The following is a 24225-nucleotide window of genomic DNA, read 5'->3' on the forward strand; positions in this document are numbered from 1 at the left end:
AATAAACCTTTCCACAGAAAAGAAAATCATGGACTTGGAGAATAGATTTGTGGTTGCCAAGGGGGAGGGGGAGGGAGTGGGATGGATAGGGTGCTTGGGGTTAATGTAAAATATTGCCTTTGAAATGGATTAGCAATGAGATCCCACTGTGTTGCACTGGGAGCTATGTCTGGTCACTTATGATGGAGCATGATAATATGAGAAAAAAGAATGTATACATGTTTATGTAACTGAGTCACCATGTAGAAAATTGACCAACCATTGTAGAAAATACAGTAGAAAATTGACCAACCACTGTAAACCAGCTATAATGGAAAAAAATAAAAGTAATTATATAAAAAATTCAAAGTTATTCTAAAACTCTATTTTTTTTAAGCTGGGTAGCCATAAAAAAACAAACAAAAATTAAAGTGTAGATATTTAGTTTTCCTATAGAAACACTGGATATTTTGAGTTACTCAACTTAAAATTTTAAACACCCTGAAGGGCTGGTTTTTATAAGTTCAAGTTTCTTGAATAGTCAAACACTCACAGTCAATCCACACCAACATCAGCCCCCCCCCACACACATGCACACACACACACTTGTTTCTACAAGCATTTCATAAATCAAGGTCAACCATCATATTCTGAAGAGCTTCCAGAGGACTTGATCTTTCTGAGTTAGCTTACTTAACATTCAAATGTTTTCATGTCATTAAAGAACATTCATGATTACTTGTGTACTGTTGAATGTTTAGTGAATTAATTTCACAAAACTAGTGAAAATTTAAGATTTCTTTAAACATTAAATGAATGATTCTCTTCTAAATATTGAAATTTTTATATGTAATACATCAGGACAAGTACAAAAACTTCATGTTTTCCCAAATATTAGTTAAAATTTATAATTTTATTTAATTACTTCTGAAAACTGAGCTAAAATTGCAAATCTGATATACTGATGGACTAAATAGTTCAAATATTTTAAAAATCTATCAAAACGTATGCACTTATTACAGTGATTCCAAACCATACAACTATATTCTTCCTGGACTCTATAACAATAGAAAAGATTAGTATAATTACAAATCAGCTACTTTTTATTATCATCATCATATCGTAAAATAGTCATCATCTTTTTTTTTACTCTTCCTGATATTTGTATTTCCTACAGTTTTGCTGGCTTAATTGACCACAAGAATAAAGAATAAAAGAGTTGCAAATGATCTTTTCCCAAAAGAAAACTAGGCTATAATGTTTTTCTCTAAAGAAAATGTTGAGGCAGATACTAATAGAATGATTTTCTCCTTCTAAATTCAAGAGTCGGTTTCAGTAATATAATGGCCTAAATTCCTGGATTGTCCCAATAACATCAACTAAAATCTAGGATACAAAATTTAAAAATCTTTTAATAAATTAATGAGCTAGGAGGAATGAAAGCAATTCTCAAAACGATTAAGTGTATTTAATTTAGCTAGATAAGCAGAATCTCGTGTCAGGTATCTCACCCTAAAGACATTTGCTAAACAAGGTAACCTTGAGTTTGGGTTTGCACAGTCTAAGTACAAAGGAAATGAGGGCCCACACAAATTGGATAATATATTAAGAGTGTCGATCCATGAAGCTAGGAATAGAAAGTCTACAAAATTAGCATAAGTAAAACAAAAATAGAATCATTCCACCACAAACAGAAACACAAGAACAATCTTATTTCTAGCCTATTTACTAAAAAGAGCAGGAAAAAGGGGGCAAGTCCCTGAGAAGTTGGAGCAAGTGAGTCTTCAGCTAATTTCTTTTTTTTTAATCTAATGCATATCTGGTGGCAACCTGAAAATAATTTTTATTATTAAAGAAAGAAAAGAAGTTAATTTAAATGATTCAGCACTGATATCCTCTTTCTCCTTGGGGAAGAAATGGAAATCTCTGGAGGAAACCAACTTTGTCTCATACCTAAACATTTTCCATAGATAAAGTTTTATGGGAAAAAAATGGCATCTCACAGTAAAATAAATAAAAAATAAGCAGATGGCCAAAGGAAAACAGAACAAACAGTATGTTGTATTCTTATCCTTGTTTAGAGTCTGATTCTTACCAACTTCTTAGGTTGATATTGTTGCCAGAACTTGGCCTCTGTCCACCAGTGCCAAATGTGGAGACAGAATTTTGGGTGAGGGAGAAAACAATAGCTTTTATTGCTTTGCTGGGCAAAGGAGGCCACAGCAGGCCAGTGCCATAAAGTCTGGGCCCTCATTTGGGGAAGAATTGCAGGGAGTTTTATAGTCTAAAAGCAGAAAAAAACAGGATTTCAGGTAATAATCAGGGTTGGGGCAGACATGCATTCTTCTTTCTTTTGGGGAATCTTAGTCAATGAATTTAGGAGATCTCAGCATGATCCTGGTAGTGGTCTTCTGGGTTGTTGTCTAGATAATTGTGCTTGCAAAAAGGGCATATTGACGAGAGAATAGAACAATCTAGGAAAATTTCTGAAAAACATCATGTGCTAATACTCATTAATTAACAGGCAATTGTGCTCAGAGTGCCTAATCATTAGCTTACAGGTGATTGTGTTTAAGATACACTTAAACTAGGGTGAAACACAAGGGAGGGCTCCAACCTGTTCAATTTTAAAGTATCCATTTCTAAAAGAAGCATAAGGAATATAATTTTTCTCTTAGGAGTATAAGATTCCTGTGTTATTATGTGTATCCCTTGAGGGGAAACCAGATTACTACCCCAAGGCTTGCTATTGTTGCTTGACTGCTCCTTCCTTGTCATTGTATCCCCTTCCTTCCCTAATCAACAGCTGTCTGAACCTGTTCTTTGGAACTCAGGGAAGGTCATGGAGGGTGAATGTGACCCATTTCCTAAAAACAAGAAATGGGGAACACAGAAAGGCTTTTGTGCCCAGAAGCCCCACAGGGCTCTGCTCAGTTTCAGTAGGAGTTATAGCCTCTGACTACAATGAAGTACAGGCTTTTAAACCAACCTTTCTGCAGATGTATGGGAGGAAGTTTCAGGATGAGAAGTTCCAAACAAATCCTTGATTTCAAGGAGTAACAAAAGCTCCTTCTCTGTGAGGCTCTTTAAATCCCTCATCTCCCTTTTAGAGATCAAATCACAGTCCCCTCTGCCTAATTCTGCTCCAAAGCTCAGCAAGATCATACTTTAGCTACCTTTCCTCTTGCTTTTCTATCCTGCTATCAATGATAAATTTATTCATTGTTTTACGTTTTTACTCATTATTATGGTCTGAAGGCTGGGATCTCTCAAAATTCATACACTGAAAAGCCGAATATTGTGGGGATATTTAGAAATTAGGTCTTTGGGATGTAATTAGGGTTAGAATAGTTCATGGGGGTAGCCCCCTGTAATGGGATTAGTGGCCAAAAGAGACTAAGAGAGGGAACTTTGCCTTTCCAAGTGCAAACAGCAAAGAAAGGCCATGGTAAGTACACAGTGAGAAGATATTTCTCACCCATAACTGCATCAGCTGACTCCTTGATTTTAGGCTTCCCAACATCCAAAACTGTGAGAAATACATTTCAGATACTTATGGCACCCAGTCTATGGTATTTTGTTATGTCAGCCTGAGATACTAAGACATGCATTATAACACATTTGGGGAGTGTTTATAATAAAGCAAGTGTCCTCATAACCTATAACCTTAACGAATAACTTTCCCTTGTCAGTTTAGTGATAAACAAGAAAAAACAAGAAGAATAAGCCCTGAGTGTTGGCCAAGGTGTGAAAAGAACTTGAGTGCTCTCCTGGTAGGACTACAACTTTATATTTCTTCTGTGAAAATCATCCTGTCAGTGTGCTCAAAACAATTGCACTTGCTAAGGCTAGAGTCAGAGATGTAAAAGATTCACTTCCTGCTCATGATTCAGACAGATTTCCCATTATATTTTGTTAAAAGAAACTCTTGGCCAACATCTAAAAATATATAACCATAGCACCAAGCAGCTTGGCACATAGCTATGTTATTATTTATTATCTAATATTTGATGAGATACTACAGAATCAGCTTACCTGTATATGGGTATTCATTCACTGATTCAATAAATATATGTGAAATCTGGCTGTGGGCCAAATTTACATCTCCAGTTCAGACTGCTTCCCTCAAATCCAGGCTTGTGTAACTTTGTGCATTAGACCTTTCAATTTGAAAGTCTAATAAGCATCTCAACTTAATAGGCCCTGAACTGATTCCTTCTCTTACCACAAATTCAAGTTGCTCAGGCTAACAGGCTGGATCATCCCTCATCCCCCTCATTTTTTCATACTTGACAGTCAATACACTGGTGAGTTCTCTCAGCTCCACCTTTATTTTTTAACCATTTCTGCTATTACCAGACTTTTAGAAGCTGCCAGTATATCTACCTGGACTAGTGTAAAAACCTAACACAATTTCCTTATCCACGTGTAGCACCTATGTTTATCTTTATCACAGCCCAGAGAGTCATACTTTTTAAACAAATCGGAAGAGTCTGTTTATTTATTTATTTATTTATTTAGTCTTTTTAGTGCTGCACCCACGGCATATGGAGGTTCCCAGGCTGGGGGTCAAATCAGAGCTACTGCTGCGGGCCACAGCCAGAGCCACAGCAGTGTGGGATCCGAGCCACATCTGCAACCTACACTACAGCTCATGGCAATGCCGGCTGGATCCTTAACCCACTGAGCAAGGCCAGGGATAGAACCTGCATCCTCATGAATGCTAGTCAGATTTGTTTCCTCTGAGACATGACGGGAACTCCAGAAAATTTGCTTCTTATGTCAAATACCTCTCCATCATCCTCAACGTGAAAGCTGCTGTGCTTTCAGTGATATATGAGTCATACATGATCAGGCTCAATGGCACTTCTGGCTTTATCTCCCCAAACTGTCCCCTACACTTATTATATTCAAAGCTATACTTGTTCCCTCAATATTCCTTGATTATATGAAACACCGACCTTCCCCTCTAGCCAGAGTCCTCTCCTTGTCATCTTTAAGACTTACTTCTTCACATATTAAAGCATCTGCTCATATATCATCTTTTCTATGAGACCTTCCTTTTCTGTCCTATGTATAATTGCACATACTCCCAGCTCTCCTATTCTCTTTACTGTTCTTTATATTTCATTCATAATTTATATACCTTTTTCATATATTGTATATTCCTTATGTAATTGCTTAATAATTGTTTTTTTTTTAAATTGTTTCTACTGACTAAACAGAAAAATCTACTTGTGCAAGGATATAGTGTTTGGGAGCCTGTGACAAAACAAATATGCACTAAATAGTATTTAGTGAATAAATAGTATTTGGTGCAAATAAGCCACCATGAACCAAGTGAAATGGTGGCTTATTTGCAGCATCTACTTTTTTTATGGTAGGGCATCATACCCTACTTACAATCTATGAATTCAAGAGGAAAACACAATGAAAAATCTAAAGAAATATTTTCAAATTGTTTTTAGTATAAGCTTCCTTGTCCATACCTGATATGGACGTATGACAACCTCTTGCCTCAAAGGAATAATAGACTTTGATAAGGAAAAACATCACCTGAAGGCTGATGGCTCAATTGCTTGAAAACTGGGGAAGACCACTCTCTGTCAAAGACTCAAAAAGCCTTTGCTTGACCAAGGGGTGGTGATGGAGGAAGTAGTGACTGAAATTCCTCCTCTACCAGTCTATAAAGAATAGAATTTAGATTTAAATTTGACTGCTTATAGAAAATTAGTGTGACATATCTTGCGCCATGTTTTGTTTGTCACATATTTATTTTGCTTATTATATGATTACATATTTATATTAGGATCTAAATGAAGAATTTCATCAGGCATAAAAAGCACCCATCGATTGAGCTCTTTACATTTCTTGAAATTCCAGACCTTGGGAAGAACTATGCTTCTGGAAGTACCCTCTCTCAATCAATAGACCCATTTCTACTCTCTTAAGACACTCTTGTTCTTGATGTATGTTGTCCAAAAAAACTTGTCACAATCACTAACAGATTTCTAAATTTAACCAACCTCCTGTTAGAATTTCAAAGAAAATAATGCTGTTTGATTGGAGGCATATATAAAGTTGAACCATCTCTAAGGCAAAATTATTCTCAGGTTAAAAAATAGTATTTTTTTCAAAACTGAACCCTTAGGAAGAAGACATAAAGACAAATTTTCATATCATCCACGTTTATATTTTTGTCATAATGAACTTTTTCAGCAATAGGGGCCCTTTATGGGGCCAGGTTGGGAGGTTCACTGATACATCTTTAGCACTAAATCTAATGTCTGGTCCTGAAATATATGTTTGTTAAGTGAATTAGTAAGACCCATATCCTCTTTTACTCTGATGGTTTATCATCATAGCAAATTCAAGGAAGAGCTGAGAGGCAGGTTGATCATCCAATTAGATGTTGCCAGGAAACTGAAATCTCGTGGTCCTTACATGTGATACTAAAAACCTTGCTTTGGATTCTTTGCCATGTTTTATAACCATTCCTATTTATTGACTAACCTCCAACCTATGCTGGAAGGGTTGACTTTTGAAGGCTATGATATTGTTATATCCAAACTCTGGCATTCTTTTTTATTCCTTCTGCCATAATGGTTTTCCAGTAAGGTTTTGAAATTCTGATTGTCATTGAAAATCATTTATTTTTAAACTGCTTTTTCCTTCCATTTTTGGCCTTAAATGATCTATTTTCATAGGGTTATAAATGCATTTTTAGTACCTAATGATAGCATAATAACACCCTGAAATTCAGTTTTACTGGTTGCATTTTTCAAGGTATCAACCAAGAGGATAACAGTGTGTGTGTGTATGGTGGCGTGGGGGGGGGGGGGTTCAGGGAAAATAATATCTAGCATGCCAAACATGAAACTCATAAGAGCATCAACTCATTGAGTTAAAGTATTATTAACCAGCAGAGTTTACAGGCCTGGGGGCTTATTTACTTTATCAAAACTCCTCCCAACCTCAGGCAAAAAATTAACCAACAGCATCCTTTTTTTTTTTTTTTTTTGCTACATTTAGATAAGATTTTAAATATTTATCATAAAAATCTGGACATATAGCATATCTTCGGATGTCATATCTGAGAAAATGGGGCCCACATTCCTGACTGATAACACGTGAAATAAGTCGATGAGCAGTTATAACTATTTAAATGAGACAAAAATGAAAATCCCCCAAATCATCTAGATAAAAAAGAGAGAGCAATTTAAGCCTGAACATTACCTCCCTGGACTTTGCTTTTATTTGAGTTTGCAACCTACATTATTGAAATCTACAATCTTGGCTAAATCTGTAGTTTAATACAGTCATTGGTGAATATGAGTGTAAACAGAATAATTCAGAGAAGATTTATTGAACACTTGCTAAAATGAAATAGAACAAAATGCCTCGGTTCTTCAGAAGTTTCAATCCTTGAGAATCTTGAATAGGGAAGGCATTTTATTCTACTGGATTTTAGCTGAAGGAATGCATATATCCTCTAAGTTGAAAGTGGCAGAAACAGAATTTGGACTACCACACAGATTTATATATTGATCTAGAGGAAACTACAGTTTTCTCAAGAGATACTGGTCATAGAAGTCTAGCAACCATAAAATACTGGAAATTCTTTTACAGCTACTTTTATGGTAGCCTAGGTTGATTTAATGGAGCACTGTCAAATCACTTCATCCTCTTAGCTCTTAGACTGCATTATCTTAACTTGAATTGTTGGTGAACCCTGCCATCCAACAATTGTAGGGAGATATGGTGTATAATATATTGTCCATGAGGCTGGCCACCTGAAGAATGAAATCAGAGTTGTAAAAGAGATTATGAATTGAGTACTCCATAAATTGAATACCACAGAATGATGATTCTGTATTTGTAGGCACACTAGATGCATATCTTTCTATCAAGGAAAAAGATCCCACACATTTTATGTACAAAAGATTAGAAATGTAAGGATTGAAGCTCATATAGCAGTAAACAAACTGAATATACTATTTCAAGCAATTGTTTATTTATGAGGCAATCTTTAGGATTACACATTTACCTTTAGTCTCTTCAAGTTGAAATTTATTTCTTTTGGAAATGAGAAAAAACATATGATGAGAAAGACCTGTGTTTAGCAGATACACAAAATACCTTGTTAATGGATAATTATAGCAGCTAATATATAATGTTTTCTATGTCCTAGGTATTTTGCAAAAGACTTCATGTGTATTATCGCACATAGGATTATGAGTAATTTCTTATTATAGCTGAGATAAATGAAGCTTGGAGAAGTGATATGAGTTGCCTAAGGTCACAAAATTAATAGTCATTGAAACTGGGATTGATTCTGGCAGATTGCATGGCTCTGTTGTGGACCAAGATACATAATACCTGTAGAGGCAAAGCCCATGGCCCTGGAACTCAAATATATTTTAAGTTCTTTTATGTTACCAAGTGGGTGCTAAGTGCTCACATAAGTCAGCTGGATGATGAACTGAAAATTTCAACTGTAACCTTCTGATTCTCATCAGAACTTTAAATGTTTGTATTTATTTTTATGAAAATTACTATAAGAACTTTTCTTGTTCTTTGGTGAGTGAACTTTCTGAAATATGTGCCAAATTTCTTTTAATAATTTTATTTCTTCATCATGTAAGTATGTTAAAGCATCTGCTTGAGTTAATCACATTCTGGATACTAAAAATATAAAGTAAATATATTACACATGGATGTTAACTTTCTAGTGACATAATTATAATACCATACAATAAAATTAAAGGTATATAATAAAAAAAGAATTTCTAGTGTTCTGGGTGAGAATAGACGTTTTCAATTTTTAGCTTATTAACAATCTTAATGGCAAATCACACTTTTAAAGTGCAAATTTTAAACAACTATGGGCATGCTTTTTGAAAAAGGAAGTACGTTTTTATATTGATAGTCAGAATATGTTAGAATTGAATTAAGTAAGTTTGCTGCTTCACTAAACATTCTAAGTCCAGAAAATCATTGATTTACCACTAGAAACATTGTACTCTAAACATTGTATATTGGATGTTGAAATCTAAAGAATGAGGAGGGAATTAAAAACAGAAGTAAAAACATCTATCTATTACAGACCATTCTTGTACATTACATCATTTTTCTTAAAAGGGAAATAATCCCTTTGAACTTCTATTTCATTTCAGGTATACATCTTTTATGATATTTCTTAAAGTCAGCATCATATTATGGTTATCTGTACACCTGTTTTATTTATTTTCTTGGCACATATTTTGATGTCAAACTTGTTTTTACATAATTAAATACATTTTTAATACATTGCATATGCCAGTAAGTAGTTGTTCCATTAAGTTCACCTAATGGGGTTTATCAAATCCTATTAGAATAATCAAAAAGCCATTAAAGTAAATTTTTTAGAGTAAACTTCATATACAATTAATCAAGGACCTAAAGTCTTACACATGGTGGTCTTGGGAGTGAACGCCGCACCCCCAGCCAGCTGTGTGGTGACAACTTTGTGAGAGGCTCTGAGCTGGAGGCATCCAGCTACATTATGCCCTGATTCATGAGACACAAAAATTGTGACATAGTGAATGTTGTTTTAATACACTGAATGTTGGAGTTATTTGTCACAGCAAGAGATTACTAATATATTGTATTTTATTTATACTATATTATATTTAATATTATACATTATATGTTTTATTATATGAAACAAGAGCTAGTATATAGAAGAGATCATTTGCCTGGAAAGAAATCCTTGAATTTGAATTTTTTTTTTTTTTTTTTTTTTGTCTTTTTAGGGCCTCACCAGTGGCATATGGAGGTTCCCAGGCTAGGCGTCCAATCAGAGCTGTAACCAACCTATGCCACAGCCACAGCAATGTGGGATCTGAGCCATGTCTGCAACCTACACCACAGCTCATGGCAACAACAGATCCTTCACCCACTGTGTGAGGCCATGGATCGAACCCTCATCCTCATGGATGCTAGTCGGTTCACTAACTGCTGAGCTACAATGGGAACTCGCCTTGAATCTGATTTTATCAGAAAGTTGTTAAGGATGGAAATAGAGTGACAAGAGGAATAAATATTGCTGTAGTACAGAAAGAGCAGAAATTATACTCCCTTCTTTAACTAAGAGACAAAATACAGTAGAAACAACTTCGTACTTAAAAGCACAGGTTCTGGTGCCAGAATTTTTATATTAAAACCCAGATGAGCCACATTCTAGTTGTATGATGAGGGCAAATGGTACCCCATTGTCCTAGAACAGAGTTTGCTCATCTGGAAAAAAAATAAACTGTATTTATTTAATTGAGTTATCTCAAGATTTTATTGTGTTGCTACAATCTAATTACTTGTAAAATATCTGGCACATGATTGTTAATAAATGAGAGCAGTTATCAGTAGGATGATCATCATTGCCATCACTGTTGCTGATAGGAGTCTTGAATTCTGCAGTTCATTTCCGGAAGCCTCAGCCTGTAAAAACTAATATATTTGATAAATTATTATTTCAACAGTGTATATTTTCTTCCTCTGGATAGTATGAAGAACAATGATCTAACATATTTTACTGTTCTCTTCATTTTGTAGAATCAGATATGTTATTGTTTTATAAAAATATATAAGATCATTATTTATAAATAAGGAAATTAAGACTCTGTGAGTTAGAAAACAAATATTTATTGGGCATTTACTATGTACCAGAAAAGGAACTGGGTGCCTCATACATACTTGCGACCCAATTCCATTCTTTTCCACGTGAATATCCAAGTCTCACAGCATACCACAATATTCCTTTTAATCATCCAATCTTGGATTACTGCTCCAACGGTTATCTGGAATTTCTCTGCTGGACTCCTTGACTTTCATAAAGGATGTCTTGTACATGGTCAATTTTAAGATTTTACTTATATGTGGGATTTTAAAAAGCCAGATTCATAGAAACAGTAGAATGGTGGTTGTCAAGGGCTGGGGGTGGGGAATTGGGGAGATGCTGGTCAAAGTATACAAAATTCCAGTTGTAGGTGACTAAATTCTGGGGATCTAATGTATTTAATAGTGATTAGAATTAATTATACCATATTATATACTTTAAGGTTGCTAAGAAAGTTCATCATAAACATATTCACCAACAAAACAACAACATCAAAAGGTAATTTTGTGAGATTATGGCTATGTTAACTAATCTTACTGTGGTAGTAATTATATAATACATGTGTATAGATTTATCATTGTGTGCACCTTAGGCTTACACAAGTAATTAATTATACATATATATCAATTTTATCTCAATAAAGCTAAAAAAGAAAAAGAAGAAATTGTAGATCCAAATAATGGCCTATCCGGTGAGAGAGGCAAATATTTAGTTAATTTAAATAATTTTAACCTTGGTAAGGCTGAAGATTGTCATGCAAGGGTGCTAGAGAAGATTGTCATTTTTCTATTGTAAAATCAAAGAGAAACGGAATGTAGCCAGGATAATATCTTGTTTTCCTTCCCTAAAAGAGAAAATAATGGTTTCTAAAAGCTGTACAAAAGAGTGCTAACAAGTATCTTGCTTTCATTTAGCATTAAATACTGTGAACATTGAAGCCAGAAAGAGTTCAATAACGACAAACTATTTCAAAGTAACCTCATTTTTCTTTCACAGTAGGGTTATTGAGCTTCTAAGTGAAGGGAATAAAATAGAAATATTGTATCTTTAGTTTAGATACACATAAACTTCAAGTAAAAATGTTTTACATGACATATTTACAGAAGAGGTAACAAAAAGTTGATGATGATACAGTGAAGGATTTGTTGCTGGTTTCACAGCCATATGAAGTTAATCAATTTATTTATCTGTTATCCCTAAGAAAGTTCTTTATTTACATGTCTTACAGAATCTTTTCCCTAGTCATATCTCAGTCCTTTTTGTCAATGGCATGAGAGTAGATTTCATATTTGTCAGCCAAAATCTGAGAGATAATAAGTATACATAAATTAAAAAAAAACCTTCCTGAATGTATAGAATGAAACTTCAGACTAAAATCCACAAGATGAGATTTTATAGAAGCAGGTTAATGGGTATTCAAATAATCAGTGAGCAACACTTAATGATGGAAAGAATCTACACCATATAGTCTTTCACATAGAAAGTGATAAAAATAATTAAAAACTTAGAATGAGACTATGTATAAAGTTTACACAAAATACAAAAACAGCTTTCTAATATTGTTACCCATTTGCAAGCAACAAGTTAGCTTGCCCTAGTTTCATATCACTCACTGATGAGAAGAGATTCCTAGGTCAGAGACAAAGGGTAGTTTATTATTCATTAATAAGCAGTGACCAGAATATCATTTTTGTAAGTTCCCTGAAGTCCAGTTCCCATGGGGTGATGTAAAGAGCGTTAGGTGACACCTGCATGTGACATGAGTTGCCCCTGGGAAAAGAAACCAAGTTTGTAACGGACAGTAAGCAAACTTGCCTTTTGCTCCAGAGGGAAACATTATTTTTATTATACTGAACAATAAGCAAACCTGTCCTGGCCATGAAGCAGATATATATCTCCCCAAGCTATTTACTATACAAACATCCTTGAAAACGTAATCTGGACAAAAAGGGCAGTTAGAACCTTTGCTTTTAAACCATGCAGAAATGTGAGAGCCAGGAAAAACTGTAAAACCCTTGTCAGGGCTTTGAAAATACAAATTTAAGACTGGAATCCAGATTGAGAATAAATATAATTTAATAATACATTGTACTGGTCATATCATTTGGGTTTTTTGGTTCAATTTTGAATACCACATTTTGAAGTACACTAAAGGAAATTAGCAGACATTCAAACCATCAAAGAAATGAAGTTAATAGAACGATGAGATGGCTTAGGCAGAAGACTCTGGAGCACTCTGGGTCATTGGGACATGGCATGGATTTTAATTAACCAGTGGAAGACTCTCAGGTTTCACTGGGAAGGAGTTAAGGGGCTTATAGTGCAAGGACAAGTAAATGGGAGCCTATGGATGAAAAATGGTTAGTATTTCAGTTCAACCTGGGGCTCTATAGCTAAAGTTAGAGGTAATTTTTTTTAAATGTCTTGCCTAGGTTACCTGATACCTGTGTTCACATTCTAGATACCACAGGCAATATATTGCTAGTAAGCATGTAGACTATATTTATGTTAGCAATTTGAGTTTTTAATCTCCCAGTATTGTGAATTTTTGTATTTTTAATATAATTTCTCAGTGAAAATTGATTATAGTCACTATAATTTTTAAAACTGTTTAATTCAAAAAGGTAAATAATTCAAAAATATTTTATTAAATTTTATGCAATATTTACTAATATGGACACTCCAAATCCATCTAGATGTTCTCTTATTTTTTGAATATTCAGCTCTAATCCATTTCAAAGAACTGGACATGGGAATAGTGGCCCAACTAAATGAAATGTATGTTTATTTAAATCATTAGCTTAGGAAGACTGATATTCGTAGAGAAAACCTTAAGGATAATTTTTGGATGCATATATAATAGTTTATATATGATATATATGTATGCAACACATATAAATCAACTCAGCTATTTATTTAAAAATTCCTTATCTGTATATAGTCATAATTTTTGCAAATTAAACTTTTTACTATGAGACCATTGTTAGGTTATATATACTTGTAACAAGCAAAGCAGAGAGATCCCATTCACTGTTTTTTCCCAGTTTCCCTCAAAGGTAACATCTCTCAATCTTTTTTTTTTTTTTTTTTTTTGTCTTTTTGCTATTTCTTGGGCCGCTCCCGCGGCATATGGAGGTTCCCAGGCTAGGGGTCGAATCGGAGCTGTAGCCACCGGCCTACACCAGAGCCACAGCAACGCGGGATCTGAGCCACGTCTGCAACCTACACCGCAGCTCACGGCCACGCTGGATCATTAACCCACTGAGCAGGGGCAGGGACCGAACCCGCAACCTCATGGTTCCTAGTCGGATTCGTTAACCACTGCGCCACGACGGGAACTCCACATCTCTCAATCTTTAGCACAGAAGAGCTATTTATGAGGACGCTATTATGATAGGCTGAAATCAAGAGTTCATCCAGGCCTGTGGTTGTTTTACCGCATGGGAAATTTTCTGAGAGCTTGATCAATGCAAGAGTATGGAAGGCAGGGTCTAAAAGATGAGAGACTTCCCTCAGTCTCATGGTTCTTGAGAAAGATAATCTGACTGAAGAGAGGGCTATACAACAGCCATGATGCTGTTTGCCCTCCAGACCACGAGACAATATGTGGACAGAGGTTAACTTTATTTTCAACTCAGGCTCAAATCCATTCAATGCTATAGTAAATGTTTTAACTAGGTATTTAGAAATATAAAGACAGTAAGTATATTTATAAGTTCATTCGTATGAATATCTGTGTATTTAAAAAACGTAAAAAACTGAATGCTGTTGGATCAGCATTCTTTGCTGTTTGTTGTTCATTTATGTGCATTTTACAATTTTTAAACAAATTTTCTGATTCTCTTAATTTGAATTTAAATTGTCTTGTGAATCTTCAGGCAGATAATTTACCACAGGTATGTCCAAAGAATGTTTCAATCTCCTAGTGTCTTTCCTGAGGGTGCACTCTCTATAACACCAGTATGGTATTATTTATTATCATCCAATAAATCTCAGCTCCTCAAATTAAATAATATTTTTTCATTAAGTGAAAAAACTAGTCCTTGGCCTTTGTCTTCTATGTTCTTTCTCTTGCTAAACTGTTACAGCTATTGCAGCTGTGTGGTTGGGAAAGTGGGAGAAAAATTAATCTATAGTATTAGCTTTTCCACTTCATGATCTTGTTTCAAAAATCACTTCATGATCTTCACTTCATGATCCTCACTTTGCTTCAGATCACTTCAGTTTACTTCATGATCTTGTTTTGGAAATGTGTGGACTGAAACGACTTCTAGTCAAGTCTGAAACTTGGTAATTTTGTTGGAGAAAGGGTCCTGAGAGAATGGTCCTTTCCCAGGTCTCAGATAAGTTCCTGGGACTGGCTGCCAAGTAGGAGCCCTTGGCTTCACACAGGAAAGAATTCAACAGTGAGACATAGTAAAGTGAAAGTGGGTTTATTTAGAGCGATACACATTCCCTAGACAGAATGCAGTCTATCTCAGAAGATGAGAGCTATCCTGGAGATAAGGCTGGTTGATTTTTATGGGCTTCATGATTTTATAGGCTAAAAAAATCAGAGGATTATTCCAATTAGTTGGGGGAAGGGGCAGGAATTTCCAGACATTGGGGCCACCGCCCAATTTTTGGTCTTTTATGATTGCCTTGGAACTGTTAAGGTACCTGTGGTCCTGTCATTTAGCTGCTAGTGTATTACAGTGAGTGTATAATGAGGTTCAAGGTCTATTGGAAGTCAGATCTTCTGCCATCTTAGGCCTAGTTAGTTTTTGTCATATCCTTAATGGCTATGTTGTTCTTTTAATAGGCGTGGCCTGTTCCCTTCCTTCCTGTCTCGATTTGTCTTAAATAATATTGATGTAAATCAACATTCCTGAATTATCTTCCAGATGTAATTGATTATCAATATCTTAGTATAGCAACAAAAATAACAATGTTATTTGGGAGTTTTGAAGTTACCCATGATCTGTGAAAGAGAAACTGTAAAGAAATGAAGTTCATATCCTATCACAAGCAGCTTATTCTGAGTCATTTTTCACTTTCAAGATTTCAACCAAAATTCCTTCAATTTGTTTTATTTTAGAGTCTTTTGAGATGTATACCATGCAAAAGTTAATAAACAGAGATTTCAATTAAAGTAGAGTTGGGAGGACAGAAAGGGCAGTTCTCATACCCTACAACAAGAGTAGAGCCTGGCAAGATGATGTAAGATTTCCTCTTCTTACCTGGCCAGACCTCAGCCAGTGAAAGACTATCACGACTCAGCCAATGAAAAGCCACTCTATTTCCAACTTTCAATTCTGTTAATGAACTCTTTACTACCATAGTCTTACCAAAGTCCTTTACCCCTCTTTGAAAGAGCTCTCTCCTTGTCTCATGGGATTTATGCCTGGCTTGGCATGGTTGCAAGCCCCAAACTGCAATTCTTTGCCGATCCCAAATAAACCCATTTTTGCTGGAGAAATAACTGGCAGTCTATTTGTTTAAGGTCAACAACTGTGACATCTGAGTTAATAGATCTAACTTCCATCAATAATAGCAATCACAGAGTAAATAACATATAAATGTCACCTCCTCAAAGAAAATTTCTCTACCAACCAATCTAAATTAAATATTGTTATTTTACTCCTCCCAGCAACCTAAAGTTTCCATCACAGTAATCATACTTCCTAAGTGAGTGTGTGAGTGTTTGTGCATATGTTGTCTTTAGAATTCCATGTCAGCGGGTAAGGTAAACACTAACATTATTCATGTTTTACAAATGCTGAAAAGGCTGCTCGATACATTAAATTTTTTGAGCACACAGTTCATAAGTGGCAGAGGCAGAATTCAAACCCTGACCTCTCTGAGAGAAGCAATAACAGCTTTCAACCAATTTACTGTTTCATAGTCCCTGCAAACATTCTTTGTGTTTAACTAAAAAATATGCATAGTTGGACCATGAAGAAACATATTTATTTTGATATTTTTCTGGGCCTCCATTTACATGATGATGTCTGTATAGATTAAAGCATAATTGTATTAAATTAGGAAAATTGATTAACAAATAAATGTGACATGAATAAGAAATATTTAAAAATATAAAAGTAAAGCAATTGTAAGTTTTAGCAATAGTACTGCAAGATATAACTTGAATACACTCAAATCTACTTCCTTCCAGTAAAGCAGGTATAATGGTCCAAAAGTTTGGCTGGATTCCCTAACAAATCTCATAAAAAGTAATTACAGAGATATAGCCAGGATTTGACTATTTTAGACAATGAAGGGAATTGTCAATACTTTCTCTCTTAATAGTTTTAAATGTAAAGGAATACAATGGATACAGCAGTAATTTTAGAGATAGCAAAGTAAACTATTACAGAAATTGTGGGTAATTATCTCAGTTTGGCAGACATGCTAATTTCTATTGAGTTCTTCATCCCATTTTGTTTTTGTTTTCTTTTTAATTATTTTCTGTTTCTTCAAAGTATGAATACTTTTTTTCTCCTTCAAACATGATGGAATTGAATATTTTTCTTAATTTTTAAAAAATGTTCCCAGCCAATCTAATTATTATATAATTCATATTAGGTACTTTTTAACCATGTCTCAGTGCTTTTCTCCTTAAAAATCACTTTTACATTGTTTCTTAATATCATATGCATTTCTCAACAAAATTTTTCACTATTTATTATGACTCCTTTCTTAAATATAAAAAAGCTAGGGTTTGATTTAAAAAAATATATAACAACATAATTATGGAGCCCAATATTTCTCAAGGCAAATTTAGCCCATAGGAGTTCTCAATTTTATTTAGATCTTCTCAAAGTATTTTAGTCTATTTAAAGTTGTTCATTTTCTCACATTTTATAATTAACTTCCTTAATGTAGCTCTGCTCATGTTAATGGATTGTATTTGAAAATCTCTTTTGCACTTGGGTAATCTGGGGATGTTTCGTTATTTAGAATTACATAATTCTTTCACAAATCACACTTGAATCTCCATTATTGAAGCATAAAACAGGGCATTTTATTAGTCACCAAAGGCTTTTTTCTGCAATATTTTTACAAGAAAGTAAAAGCGAGGTAAAGTCGGCATAGGTTTGAAGACTCTTGATGAAAACAAATTGTCCAGTGCATTTGAAATAAATGTCTTAAAGCAAATGGAAGATATAGCAATCATACCCCAAACCCTATATATTCAGGACAGGAAATGCATTTCGTCCTTCCATTTCAGTAATGCATGAATTTCGTTTCTACTTTGTAGAAATTCTTATTAGAGGTATTTCATAATGAAAAACCTAAAAGTGGAAAATAGGTAATAAAGAATTTTTCTGTAGAAAAAGTAGAGCCTTTTCTAGAGTGTGTTGGAAAATATTAGAGGTAATGAGAGAAACTAGCCATTAGCCCTAGAGCCACTCTTCAGCTGCTGACATATTTAAAATGGAAGGAAACTGGGACCTAGAACAGAGATTGAAAGAATGTACTTTGGCATAAGGATACTAGACTATATAAATCTGATGAAAGTATGATATATGTGGTGAGAGCAATAAAGAGAAGAGTAGATGATTATTTCAGTCTGGGGTAGCTATCAATTAGACCATGGTAAACATCCTGGACCTCAGAAGAAAGTGCCTAGGTAAAGGTATTATTATGGAAATTTTCAGAATGTGGTAGTAGTTGAAACTATAAGTGAGCATTAGGTCAATAGCACTCATAGTATGTTATGTTTCTTTTAATTGTTTTATAAGATGAAGTTTTTTAAATGTCATTTTCCAATTGTTTGCCACTAAAAATAAAAAGAATGTCAGGTCCCTTTGCATTATTTCTCTTGATTCTTGCCCACACACGACAAAGATTTGGAGGTGCAGGCAGTCTGGGCCGGGATTGTTCCCAGGGTCTGGCTGGGGATTGTTCAGCTGGGAAGTGCTGCATCAGCACCAGGAGAGAGCCAGTGCTCTTACTGTGCAGGTTTGGAGGCAAATGGTTTCTCAGGGCAGAAGCATTCTGGTCTTTCCAGGCAAAAGCATTCAATTCAGGATGGGAGTGGTTCTGAGTCGAAGGCAATTCCCCTCAAACTGACAGCACTTTAGGCCAAGTTACAGCTTGATAGGGAGCCCCTAATGGACCATTCTGGTCAGTCTTCCCTAGAGAAAAAAAGCTCCCAATGGTTGCCTTGGAGATCAGTGTCGCAATCAAGAGTCAAATTGGTAGCTGTGTACAGCAAATTTTATTTATGCCCTTAGAGAGAGAGGGCTATCCTGGGGTAGAGACTGGTTCTGGCTACAGCTGGGTCTTTCCTTATATCCCAATATCACAGACATGTTTGAGCATCCCAATTGGGATCCCAATCCCAGACCACTGATTTTCATGTCCCCACCTCCCTGCGTCCCCCTGCATAAGGGGAGCGGGGGTTGATCCTCTATTGATTTTGGGCAGGATGCCTTATCTGCTTGCAGAACAGATTATAGGGAAGTGCTCCGCCAAGACAGCCTGTATAGGAAAGTGCTCCACAAAGAGCAGGAGTCTGGTATCTGCCTGTGTCCTCATTGCTTGATCGAAGGCCTCCTGTTTTTGATAACAATAAATGGCCTGTTTTGAATCACCTGGTCTGAGTCTCTATCCTATTCTACCTAACATAATGATTTTATATTGACCTTGTATGTGGTGACTTTGCTGAATTAACCTATGAGTTTCAAAGTAGATTTGTTTTCATAGGTTTTTTTTCGTGATTTTCTGCATAATCATATCTGTGTGAAAAGGATGTTTTATTTTTTCTTTTCCAAACTTAGTAACTTTTATTTCATTATTTCACCTTTTTGTATTGACTAGGACTTACAGTAGTATGCTTAATATATTAGACAATCTTGACTTCTTAAAACCTTAGGGGGAAAACATACATTTTAATTATTAAGTATAATGTGATCTGTAGGGTTTTCTTGAATCTTTTTTTCAGCTTTTATTTAGATAACCCTATGATTTATTTTCTCTTTTCTTCTGCTAATATGATACATTTCATTGCTTTCCTAACGTTAAACCAAATTTGCATCCCTGCTACAAACTCATGTAGTCACGCTGTATCATGCCTTTTACGTAACATTGCATATTTACTTTGGGATGTTTTCTTCTATGTTCATGGGATGTATCTGTCTTCAATTTCCTTTTCTTGCAATTACTTTGTCAGGTTTGACACCAGGGGATTGCTGGTTTCATAAAACTTGTTGAACAGTGTTCCTTCCTTTTTTTTTTTTTTTTCAGAAAATTTAGTATATGATTGACATCATTTTTTCTTTATATGTTTTATAGAATTGAACAGTTAAACCACCTGGGCCTGAACCTTACTTGGTAGATGGTCTTTAATTATGAATTGTAATTCATTAATAGATATTTTCAATTTATTATTGAGTCAGTTTTTATCAGCTGAGTTTCTAAGGAGTTTGTCTGTTTGATCTATGTCAGAGTATAATCTCAGCCCTCTGTATTAATATTTCAGGCTGGATAAATTTTTGTTGTTGAGAACTGTCCTGACCTTCTAGTTTGTTTAGTGATGTCCCTGGCCTCTATCATCCAGATGCAGTTAGCACCAACACCTCCCCAGTGTGACAACTGAAAATGTTTCCAGACATTATTAAATGCCCCCTGGACAGCAAAATTACCTTTCTTTGAGAATCAGTTATCTTAAGTAATCAAACTTACAGCATAAATTTCATGACAGTTTATCATCATCATTTTTTTGTTAAGGATTTGTAGTGAAATTCCCTCTTTCAATTCTAAAATTTGTTACTTGAGAATTATCTTTCTACATCACTACTTTGATTTTAATTATTTGATAATTTTGTTATTATATCAATTTAGTTAACTTTTCCAAAGAAGAAATTTTCAACTTGTTTTAATTGTTCTGTCCTTTGTTTTCTTTTTAAAATTGTATTTTAAATCTCTGCGACTCTAGGTATATTTTTTTAGTATTTTATAATGTTTCATGCAAGATTAATAATATGCATTCTTAACTTCTCATGTTCTTTCTAGAATTAAAAATTTACTGTTTCATGCACAAAGTACTTGACAACAATATGAATTTATTTATCTAACATGCCCTTTGCTACTGTTCTCCTATTATAAATCCTGCAATACAGTTATAATTTTGTATGAAACATCTGCTTTTAAAAGAAATTTTAAAAATAAAAATATGAATTTTTTATATTTATTCACATATTTGTTATTTTTGGTTCTCTTTCTATACATCTGAGTTTCCTCTACTATTATTTCCTTTCCATCTGAATATCTTCCTTTAGCACATTTTTTAACTAGTCTGTTGTCTATATCTTAGATTTTATTTTCTGAATGTGTCTGCATTTCAAATTCCATTTAATTTTTTTTTTTTTTTTTACTTAGAACTTTGGTCTGATTATTTTTCTTTCATCACTTTAAGTATGCAAATTCATTATAGGCTTTGATGATAAACCAGACATCATTCATTTTTATTCCTTTATTTGTTTGTTTGTTTTTTTCTTTTTGCTATTTCTTGGGCCGCTTCCACGGCATATGGAGGTTTCCAGGCCAGGGGTTGAATTGGAGCTGTAGCTGCCAGCCTACACCAGAGCCATAGCAACGCGGGATCCGACGCAACCTACACCACAGCTCATGGCAACGCCGGATCGTTAACCCACTGAGCAAGGGCAGGGACAGAACCCGCAACCTCATGGTTCCTAGTTGGATTCGTTAACCACTGCACCACGACGGGAACTCCTATTCCTTTATTTGTATATTTTTTTCCAGCTGTGTTTACAATATTACTTGAATCTTTGAGTTTCAGCAGTTTAAATATGATGTGACTATTTATGGTTTCCTTTGTATTTATCCTGCTTGCATTTGATGAGTTTCTGTATCTGTGTATTATTTTTCACCAAATTTGTGAAGATTTCAACTATTATTTCTTCAATTATTTTTTTTATGTTCCATTCACTTTCTTTTTTTATGCTGGACCTCAAATCACATATATGTTAGCATGCAGGTAACTGAGGTTTTTCTTCCAAACTTATTTTTCTCTGCTTTTGAGGTTATATATAGACCATTATCCAGTCTTCAGCAATCCTGCTAAATATCAATGCACCTATCTCTAAACTCTTGTGTATGTTTATCTTTGGAATTTAACAATTTTATACTGCATATTTAACACTAGTGATTCTGCTGGAATTCTTCTTTTTGTCATTTCCATTTTTCTACTTTTATTTTCCATTTATTAACTCACAATCACTTTTTTCTTTGTCTTTGAACATATTTGTAATAGCTACTTTAAAATCCTTATCTATTCATGTCAAATTCTAGGTCATCTTAGTGTCTACTTTTATGGACATTTTTGTCCATGACAAAATTTTCCTGTTCTCATATATACAATAAACTTTATTTCATGTTGGGCATGATGACTTATATGATACAGAGATCCTTTTATCTATTATCTTCCTTTAAACAAAGCTGATGTTTGCTCCTTGAACAGTTAATATACTGTTTTATCAAACTGAACTTGTAGAGGTTTGATTTTATACTTTGTTGGGGCTAATCTATTTAGTTATGTAACTAGTCTATTTAATTGTCTGTTGTGATGTTGTCTTTATTCCAATAGTGTGGCCATTCTGAAATTTCGATGCAAAGCGTGAGATATTAACCAAGGCACTCTAACTTGGCAGCATTAACACCGCAATATCTGAAAGACTGAAGCTATCTGCTTGAGTTCTTCATATCCTGCATAATGTGAACAAGAGAGTTTCCCTGGGGAAAAGTGTGTAAGTAAATATCTCACCCACTAATGTTCATTCTTTCAAAGGACAAAATCCCTTCAGGTTTTATTTGCTTTTGTTCATTCTCTAGTAGTTCAGATAGATGTGTAAAGGTTTACCTTTGCATATTTTCCAGACTTTATAATATTCTTTGTGGGAAGATAAATCTTACACAAGCTACTCTGCAATTATCAGAACTGAAACTCCTTATTTTTAAATAGAATGAAAATATTTTTGTCAATTATTAGCCAGACTCTGCATTTCTTTTCTTTGATATAGATTTTTAGGATTAGAATTACAGGCTTGGATGCTTACCTCAAAACAAATATGTTAGTGTGCTATATTATGTTGATAGATTTTCTAATATTAATGTGTTGAATTTCTATTAGAAAACCTGCATAACTCTGCTTATATTTTTATTTTGATATTACTGATATTTATACTTTATATCTCCATTTAAATAAGGAATGCTTATTTTGACATCAATATGTGAATTAATAATTTCTCTGTATTTTATGTAATAGAGATATTTATAGAAATAATTAATCTTCATTAGTTTTCCAAAGTACCTCCATACTGTTCTCCATAGTGGCTGCACCAGCTTACATTCCTACCAGCAGTATAGGAGGGTTCCCTTTTCTCCACAGGCTCTCTAACATTTATTGTTTGCAGACTTTTTTGATGATGGCCATTCTGATTGGTGTTAGGTGATACCTCATTGTAGTTTTGATTTGCGTTTCTCTAATAATTAGTAATGTTGAGCATCTTTTCATGTGCTTTTTGGCCATTTGTGTGTCTTTTAGAAATATCAGTTTAGATCCTCTGATCATTTTTTAAAATTTTCATCAGTTCTTTGTATTGTTTTGCTTATTCTTTTTTTAAGTTATAACTGATTTACAATGTTATGCCAATTTTTGCTGTACAGAAAAGTGACCCAGTCGTATATATGTATACATTCTTTTTCTCATATTATCTTCCATCATGTTTTATTCCCAGAGATTGGATGTAGCTCACTGTGCTAAATGATAAGACCTCATTGTTTGTCCATTCTAAATGTAATAGTTTGCATCTACTATCCCCTAAAATGATTGTGTTGTTTGTTGTTGTTGTTTTTATATTGAACTACAGGAGCCATTTTTATATTTTGGAGATTAATCCCTTGTTGGTTGCTTAGTTTGCACATATTTTCTCCCATTCTATGGGCTATATTTTCATTTTGCTTCCTTTGCTGTGCAAAAGCTTTTAAGTTTAATTAGGTCCCATTTGTTTATTTTTGTTTTTATTCTCATTTATCTAGGAAGTGGATCCAAAATTGTATTGCTACAATTTAGGTCAGAGAGTCTGGCCTATGTTTTCCTTTAAGAGTTTTATAGTATCCAGTCTTACACTTAGAAATTTAGTCCATTTTGAATTTATTTTTATGTATGATATTCTAATTTCATTCTTTTATATGCAGCTGTCCAGTGTTCCCAGCACCACTTATTGAAATGACTCATTACTCCACTGTATATTTTTGCAGTCTTTGTGGTACACTAGTTGACTATAGGTGCATGGGTTTATTTCTGGGCTTCATATCCTATTCTGTTTATCTATATTTCTGCTTTTCTGCCAGTACCATGCTGTTTCAATTGGCTGTAGCTTTGTAGTATAGTCTGAAGACTAGAATGATTAGGTAGTGTGATTCCTCCAGCTCCATTTTTTCTTTCTCATGATTGCTGTGGGTATTTGAGATCCTTTGTGTTTCTATACAAATATTAAGATTTTTTTTTGTTCTAGATCTGCAAAAAATACCATTGGTAATTTGACAGGGATTACATTAAATCTGTAGATTGCCATAGGCGCTAT

At 34.4% G+C, this 24225-nt stretch overlaps 1 long non-coding RNA gene across 1 annotated transcript in view; it reads left to right on the forward strand.

The window, feature by feature from the left end:
* Positions 1-24225, forward strand: part of LOC106509856 (uncharacterized) — a 967706-nt gene that overhangs the window by 769638 nt on the left and 173843 nt on the right. The window contains exon 6 of the long non-coding RNA XR_014842303.1: positions 22227-22386. This is a non-coding gene — a long non-coding RNA (uncharacterized LOC106509856). The remainder of the gene's footprint in view (positions 1-22226; positions 22387-24225) is intronic.

This window comes from Sus scrofa, chromosome 3 (genome assembly GCF_054392235.1).
Source record: "Sus scrofa isolate SSC_HxYL_T2T_F1_AM1 chromosome 3, Sscrofa_HxYL_maternal_Yorkshire_Landrace_v2.0, whole genome shotgun sequence".
Classification (NCBI taxonomy): Eukaryota; Metazoa; Chordata; class Mammalia; order Artiodactyla; family Suidae; genus Sus; species Sus scrofa.